Source organism: Podarcis cretensis (genome assembly GCF_951804945.1).
Source record: "Podarcis cretensis genome assembly, chromosome: 9".
In the NCBI taxonomy this organism is placed as follows: Eukaryota; Metazoa; Chordata; class Lepidosauria; order Squamata; family Lacertidae; genus Podarcis; species Podarcis cretensis.
Window position 1 is genome coordinate 79,238,057 of NC_137178.1, and position 8,789 is coordinate 79,246,845.

Below are 8,789 nucleotides of genomic sequence, written 5' to 3' on the forward strand. Positions count from 1 at the left end.
TAATGGATATGCTGTCTCCTGATTTCAGCCACAAATCCACAGACACCCCTTGGTGGATCACCTGAATAAAACTAATGAGTCAGATTCCTGGAAATATGCTAATATTACATTGATACCAAAGCAAGATCAAGATCCAACTCAGGTTGGACTATAGACCCATTTCCTTGATCAACTGTGACTACAAACTGTAGTAATATTAGCTAGGAGACAAATTAGTTTTAAAGGATTAGGTACATGGAGATAAAGCTGGATTTCTCCCAACAAGAGCAATAAAGGACAATGTTAGAACTATATTAGATACTGTAGAATATTTTGAAAAGAGAAATGATAAGCAATTAGATGCAGAGAAGGTGTTCAATAATGTTTTTGGTTTTTTTTAGTTTTATGGGGAAAATATTGAATATAATGGGCTGGGGGGAGAAAATTGTAAGAGGGATAAAGGTAATATATACAGAACGAATTGCAAGTATAATAGTGAATGGAGTGGTAACAGAAAAGTACACTATTACAAAGGGCACGAGACAAGGTTGCCCACTATCACCATTATTGTTTATCTTGATACTAGAAGTGCATACAGGAGTGCCTGGCATGCTCTAGTCCATGGGTCCCGAAGAGTCGGACATGACTAAACAACAAGAAGTGTTATGCAGGGAATTAAGGGGAAATAGTGAAATACAAGGTATACAAGACTGTTGGATCCAGAAGGATATGGGAACAATTTGGGTGGCATGCTTCCCTATGGTACGACAAGGTGAAAGGAAATGGGGATTTTTTGAGTCATTGTATAAGGAGAAGCTTATATTGAGTTTGGACTAGATACAGAGATTTATTTGAAAGGAAAACCCCTTTATGGTTATCACCAATAGTAGCTGGTGCATCAAAGAAATTAAATATGATGGAGAAGTGGGGTAAATATAGAGCTATAGTGTGGAAATCTCTGTAAATTGAAAAAGAATATGAAGACACAAGAGAATGGAGATCAAATTGGTTATAATAACATCAAATTAATGAATATTTTTAAAAAGATTTAGTAAAAGGTTTTACGGACCAAATATCTGATTTTTAAAAGATTCTGCTTGAAGGAAGAAAAAAACTGATTTCAAAAATGTTTAAACTATTATTAGAATGGGAGACGAAAGTTGAAATGGTGAAATAGGTAATGATAAAATCGGCCAAAGATTTAGGACCTAATATAGAAATAAACACTTGAGGAAAGTTGTGGACAGTAGATATGAACTTCACTGCTTGCTATGATTTAAAAGAGAATTATATGAAAATGATGTATTTAACACCAGATAAATTATCTAAAATGTATAAGAAGGTCTCCAATAACTGCTGGAAGTGTAAGCAAGCAGGTCTCCTTTTTCATATATGGTGGATTTCCAAAAAAGGGTATTTTGGAATAAGATATACAATGAGATAAAAAAGATGTTTAAAGTGAGTTTACCAAAAAACACAACCCAAAACCCCCCTGAAGCTTTCCTGCTAGGGATTATGGGGACAGAAATTCCAAAAAAGAATGGTTAATTTGTTTATGTATGTAGCTATAGCAGCTAGGCTTCATTAAGCTCAGAAATGGAAAGATGAAGAAGTAGCTGCTAAAGAAGGATGGATAAGATTCAGACTGTGCTGAATCAGCAAAGCTAACAGCTATACTAATCATCTAATGATGATTACCTTTTTGAAGAATGGAAGCCCTTTTCAGATTATTTGAAGAAATATTACAACATAAAGAATCCACAACCAGGTTTTGAGCTATGAGCAACAGAAAAAATTAGAGACTATTGTGTTATGATTATCATTAAAAAGGAATGAAGGCAGGGTGCAGCAAAACAGGGACAAGGAAAGCATCACGGAAGATGGGTTGGGAAGTGAGAAAAGAAATCTCTATTTAAAATGTATTGGAATTTTATCTTTAAAATTTTCAGAAATTTAATAAAAATGTTTTTAAAAATGAAACTCGTGAATCACTGGTGGTCCCCAGAGCACAGTTTGTGAACACCCTGCCCTAAATAATAAATTTCAAAGAGGTAAAACCAATATAACTCTCTTAAAACAACACCATTTGTTTCTCCAACCTCAAGGTGCAATCCTCACAACATTTACTTGATCCTGATCCTGAAATCTGTTGTAATTACTTTAGAGTAAGCAGGCATAGAATCAGGCTGCATGTGAATGTGTGTGTTGAGTAAGGAGGCTTTGAATCCCCTTCATATCCTTTTTCTTCATTAATTACCATGTGTTTACTTATTAAAGGAGTGGCACACACGCCTTTTTAATCCGACTTCAAGCTTCCAAAAAAAAAACACAAAACCAGCTTCTAGGGTGATGAGGCAGAAGGAATTTTTAGTGGGGTTATCAAGCTGTTAATGAAGAATAGAACAGGTTGGGATTTTTGCCTTCCTTAAATAACAAAACAAGGCTAAACCTTATATGGGAAAGCCTGCCAAGAAAATTAGCTCCTTTGAGCCAATTATGGATCTGTGACTTAGGAGGAGAACAAAGCTGTTCACAGTTAAATGCAGTAAAAAGTAGTAAATACAGGTTCTGATTTTAAAAAAAAAAAGTATGAGAAACAAAAAATCATGTGAGATTATATATTGTAAATTTGTCCACCAGCTATGAAAAGCCCAGCAAATGGTTGCAAGGTAGGTGTCTTGAACCTTTACAGACCCAGGATCCACTTTTAACCCAAGCATGCATTTTTGTTAATATTTTGCCATAAATTTGCATGGTGGTAGTGCTCCTGTTGTGACCAACCTTTGTCACTTGTTAAAGACCAGTGATGTCATTCATGCTCCAGAGGGCTAGCAAAACTTGTGTCCCCTTAAAGACTGAGAGACTGAGTACACATTGCCAGCTTAAAACACAGAGGTCATTCTATTTTTCAATTCGGATCAAAGCTGGTTTTGGTGGGGCGGTAACTTACCAAAATGCAGTATTCAAGAAATGGTGGTTTAGATACAGGACAGATACACATCTTTTTTGTAAACTGCTTTTAGGTTTTTTTTTAAATTTCTTTTTTTAATGAAATAAATAGAAATGGCTAACATCTCCATGCACCCACTGCTTCCCAAGCCACCAGTGGAAATACCCCAAAATGCAGAATAAATGGGAGCGCGCGCACAGCCTAACAGATTTACTATCCATGCCTAATTACCAGGAAGCCCATTGAGTTCAATGGGATTTACTATGGGAATGGTGCATACAAAATACTATGCAAAAGGCTGATGCTATAGAATAGAATCCTGTGATGCCACAACACAGCAGGCAGGTTTTTTTCCCCAGTTATCAGCTGAAGAGAGGGAGTTTTAACTGTGGGAGCTGCTGGTGTTGTCTTTTGTGCTGCTGTGTGCCTCAGAATCAGGATGTAAATATTAGTCAGCCTCAGATACATATTCATGTAAATATGTTTCAGTATACCAAGTAAAAGGCATATGTTATTTTTAAACAGGGACGCAGGTGGCGCTGTGGGTTAAAGCCTCAGCGCCTAGGGCTTGCCGATCGAAAGGTCGGCGGTTCGAATCCCTGCGGCGGGGTGCGCTCCCGCTGCTCGGTCCCAGCGCCTGCCAACCTAGCAGTTCGAAAGCACCTCCGGGTGCAAGTAGATAAATAGGGACCGCTTACCAGCGGGAAGGTAAACGGCGTTTCCGTGTGCGGCTCTGGCTCTGGCTCTGGCTCTGGCCAGAGCAGCGATGTCACGCTGGCCACGTGACCCGGAAGTGTCTCCGGACAGCGCTGGCCCCTGGCCTCTTAAGTGAGATGGGCGCACAACCCCAGAGTCTGTCAAGACTGGCCCGTACGGGCAGGGGTACCTTTACCTTTACCTTTTATTTTTAAACAATGTATCATACGTAGTCTTTTCTATGAGAGAAAGAGAGAACTATTAAAAAGGTTAAATGACCCAGGGCAACTTCCGCATAACTCTGTAAAGTATAATTATCACATGATGGCCATAAGCAGTTGAGCAAGAATCCACTTTAACAGATGCCTCTGAGGGATCTATTGTATTTAAGGCGGTTGGACTAGATGACCCTTGGGAACCCTTCCAACTCTACAATTCTAAGTTGCTAAAAGACTCTTGTTTTAACTCATAGCAACTCCATCCATTTCTCATTCCTATTTGTCCGCTGTGGGTTAAACCACAGAGCCTAGGACTTGCCGATCAGAAGGTTGGCGGTTCAAATCCCTGCCATGGGGTGAGCTCCCGTTGCTTGGTCCCTGCTCCTGCCAACCTAGCAGTTCGAAACACGTCAAAGTGCAAGTAGATAAATAGGTACCGCTCCGGCGGGAAGGTAAACGGCGTTTCCGTGCGCTGCTCTGGTTCACCAGAAGCGGCTTAGTCATGCTGGCCACATGACCCAGAAGCTGTACGCCGGCTCCCTCGGCCAATAAAGCGAGATGAGCGCTGCAACCCCAGAGTCGGCCACGACTGGACCTAACAGTCAGGGGTCCCTTTTCCTTTACCAGACTAGGACCCAGCAGACCAGAGTTCAAATCTCCACTGGGTGACCTTGGACAAGCTGCAGTCTCTCAGCCTAGCCTACCACACCAGGTTGTGGTGAGGATAAAACACCTTCAGCTTCTTGCAAGAAAGGTGAGATAATGGTGATGATAATGTTATAAAAGTTTAACGATGGTGTTCTGATGTCCTCTAAAAGCCAACAGGAAACAGTTCTTTTATGCAGATAAAAATTTGTTGCTTTGCACAAGCAACGTATACTGTTTTATAACATTTAAAAGTGTGTTACAATTTTACAAAATTAAGCATCTAGCTGCAAGGCAAGGGAATTCAATAATAACTATATATGTTAAAGAGTAGATTTATCAAATTTGTTGTTATTACTCCTACTACTATTATTTTCAATTTTTGAAAAAGGCCTGGCCTTTTTCATAAGATTCCAGGTTCCAACAATTTACAAATACAATATTATTTTGAGTATCTGTTACTGGTTTGTTTTGTTCTTGTTTTTATTATGCATTTTGTGCTGTGAATTGCCCTGAGATAAACAATAAGCTTGGCCCTAAATTTTAGATTTCAGTCTAAAAGGATACAATAGATTTCCTGTATTAGATTTTATGCTTTGAATTTTGACAACCATGGCAGCATTTTGGATATGATAATCTATACTAAATCTGGCTTGATGCAGATTAGATCCTGACATACAAAGGGAGTCTTTTATCACTTATGGTAGTGTTTTAGGAGCTTATAACTGCAATAAGGTAGAGATTATATCAACATGATCCATAGTATCTGAACCATGACAAATTCTTTTTTTGTTGTTTAATGACCTCCAGTGCAAACTACTTGTGAGCCTATGGCTTTGTTGCTTAAGCACGCTTTGTGAAGTACAGCATGGTATTGTAATGAACTTATAGTAAAAAGGAGTAATTAATTAGGGGAAGCACATTCTTATCCAGGATTATATCACTAAGATGTTGCAACAGTTTCTTCATTTAAAGCACATACCCCATTGGGAACTGCTTTGGGAACTGTAGTTTCCCCTCACAGAGCTGATTCAAGCACCCTTAACACACTGCAGTTTCCAGGATTTGCGGAGGAGGTACATGCTTCAAATGTATGATGCATTACATGATCTCACTACAGGCAGGATGGAAGCGTCGTGATTTGATCAATTTGGAAGAAAGGCCCATGTTTTAAAGAATGCAGATGTTTATAAGGGCACAATCAGGCATCCCCAAACTCGGCCCTCCAGCTGTTTTGGGACTACAATTCCCATCCTACTTGTTAGCTAGGGATGATGGGAATTGTAGTCCCAAAGCAGCTGGAGGGCCGAGTTTGGGGATGCCTGGTAAGGCTCTTGCATGAGTCAGGTCTCCCGAGAGCTGCCTGGGCCACCAGAGACCTCCCTGCCAAGGGGGAGGCAGACAAGGGCTCCCCTGGACGACCAGCAGGCTTATTTTGAAAAGTCCAGCCGTATGGACTTCACAGTGCATGCATATCATAGGAAGAACCCAGGAAGCTGCCTTATCCTGAGTCAGACCATCAGTCCTTCTAGCTTATGACTGTCCACTACTGTTTGGCAGCAGCTCTCAAAGGTTTCAGGTAAGAGGTCTTTCCCAACTCTACCTGTAAATGTTGAAGACTGCACCAGGGAGCTCTGCATGCCTCTGTTGAGCTATGGCCCTTTTCTATCAGCCAGGCTTCCTCAAACTCAGCCCTCCGGATGTTTTTGGCCTACAACTCCCATGATCTCAAAACATTTGGAGGGCTGAGTTTGAGGAAGCCTGCTATCAGCAATACAAAAGCTGGAGCACTCTACACGTGGCGCCTAAGATCCTTGCTTTATTGCTTTTGTCCTATGCTTTCCCTCTTCAGGCATTTATTAGCATTAAAAAACACAGTTCCTGATCACAGGCAAAGGACTTTCTGTGTATGCAGCTGTATACATGAGGCTCCCTACAGCTGTGTAATGTCCCCCACCCACCCGCCACCAGTACTGGCTCATTGTGCCCAGGCTTCCTCAAACTTGTCTGCCTTCCCCCTGGCAGGGAGGTCTCTGGTGGCCCAGGCAGCTCTCAGCAGACCTGACTCATGCAAGAGCATAGGAAGTTGCCTTACACTGTCAGAACCTTGGTTTTTCTGCATTGTCTACAGTGCTTCCCCAGGATTTCAGGCAGGAGGTCTCTCCCAGCCCTGCCTGGAGATTCCAGTGATCATGAAACTGTATTGTTGGAAGGGACTTAAATGGCCACCCAGTCCAATCCCCTGCAGTGCAGGATGGAACCTGGGACCTTCTTCAAACAAAGCAGATGCCCTCCCCTGAGCCATGGTCCCTCCCCAGATAGCCATAAGTCAGGCCAGCACTGCCATTATACATTAGAGTGTCAGTTCCATTGTTAAAAATGCCAGCAGTGCCATAAACTATCTCTCCATGCCAACTTCTTTCTGCAGCCTTCCCACCTTTATCCAGCACATTTTTATTGCAGAGCCCCACAGAGAATTGAAAGGATTCACCTGCTTAATCTTTCAAAATCCAATAATGATTAAAGAATCCCAACCTGCTTTACCACACCACTGGATAATTTAAAAATTGTGAAGGCATCCTTTATTGTTACTTTGCAAATGATTATTTGGTGGGGAGGTGTGGGAAAAGATCTTATTTACTGGAGAATATTCATATACTGCTTAATATACACCAGCTCTAGGGAAAACACCAGGAGTTACACGTGGAATTGGCAGCATTTGGACAGTAATTGTAAAATCCTTTTTCAAGGATGGATAGAAAATGCCAGGAAGCAGCTTTGATCACAACTGTCCCATGAGAATGGTTCAGTCTGGTTATACTTAGGCCAGTGGTAGGGAACCTCAGACCTTTGGCACTCTCCCAGCACTACACACCACTCTGCCAGGACCACATCTCACCAAGTCTCCTTAAATGTTTTGAAGTGAATGGAATGTGTCCTTCAACTCAAGTAATGCCTCTTGGTTGCCCAGATGGAGAAGGGGGGGGGGTGAGTAGAAACATGCCTGCTAAAGAAAGGTGAAACTCACATTTGTTGCTCCACCCATTTTGCCTCTAGCCCTGCCCACCACTCACATGTGGAAGGTTGTGCAGAACAAAATGTGGCCCTCAATGCCGTAGTCCCATTGCCAAGTAACAGTGCATAGAGCTTGTGGAGTGCGAGGCCAAACCAAAAGAAGAGTCTCTGAGATACACTTGGCAGAGTCAGCGTACAAAGTCATGTCCGTTCTGAGGGTCGAGCAAACAGCAATCCATGTAGTCGGGGAATCGGGTGATAACGAAGCCAAGGGTCCCGACAGAGAGCAGGAAGCAGCAAGGGAGGGTTGGGAACCACAGGCATTCTTTCCAACATCTGACTGCTGCTGAGAGCTCTGTTTAAGAAGGCTGGAGCCAGCTGGTTCTCCTCAGTGCCTTCTCCTCCATGTCCTTGAAGGTTGTAATCAGCTGCAGGTGGAGTCACTCCCTCTCCAGCAGGTGAAGCTGACCCCTGGCCCATGACACCTAGACTATAAAACATTCCCCATCACTCACCTGGCCCACAGTGCTCAAATATATGAGCCCACAGTGCTCAAATATATGAGCCTGCTTTAGAAATGTACACCACAATTGCACTTTGTGATAGAAAGCATTTTCTGGCTTGCTACTAGTTAAATCTCTCACCCACTTCATCAAGCACAGAGAGAAACTTTGCACTCTGAAACTGATGCAAACCTCCACAGCAGCCTTTCCCAGCCTGGAGGCCTCCAGATGTTTTGGACTACAACTCCCATCCACCTCTGACAGTATGGGCAATGGCCAGGGATGCTGGGAGTTGTAGTCCAAATCAGTTGGAGGGTACCAGATTGTGGAAGACTGAGCCATGGCATAGCTTATCACTAGGCTCCTGATACTTGGAACTCAGCCTGCTTCCCTTTCCTTCTGGTGTAGGAGAAGGAAATGCTTCTCTTCCATGCCTGTGAGCAGGGGCGTCAACGTGAGTAAAATATTGGGGGTGGCAGGTAAACCCCACACTGCTTAATCGATCACATTACGTGGTGCACACACACCATTTGAATGGCAATGTCCCTCAACCGGGGGGGGGGCAGCCCCCTCAAATATTTTTGGAGGGGGAACAAAAGGACCTCAGCCCCTAGAAGTTGGCTCCTATTCCTGTGAGACTGCTCCCTTGCAGCCAAAACCCACCAAAGGCTTCTTCCTTGTCTGTTTGCCAGAGAGATGTGAAGAAATGCACATTTACCATGTCTTGTCCACAAGTGAGAACCCACAGAGGAATGGGAGTAGCAGGTGGGTGGATCCAAACAG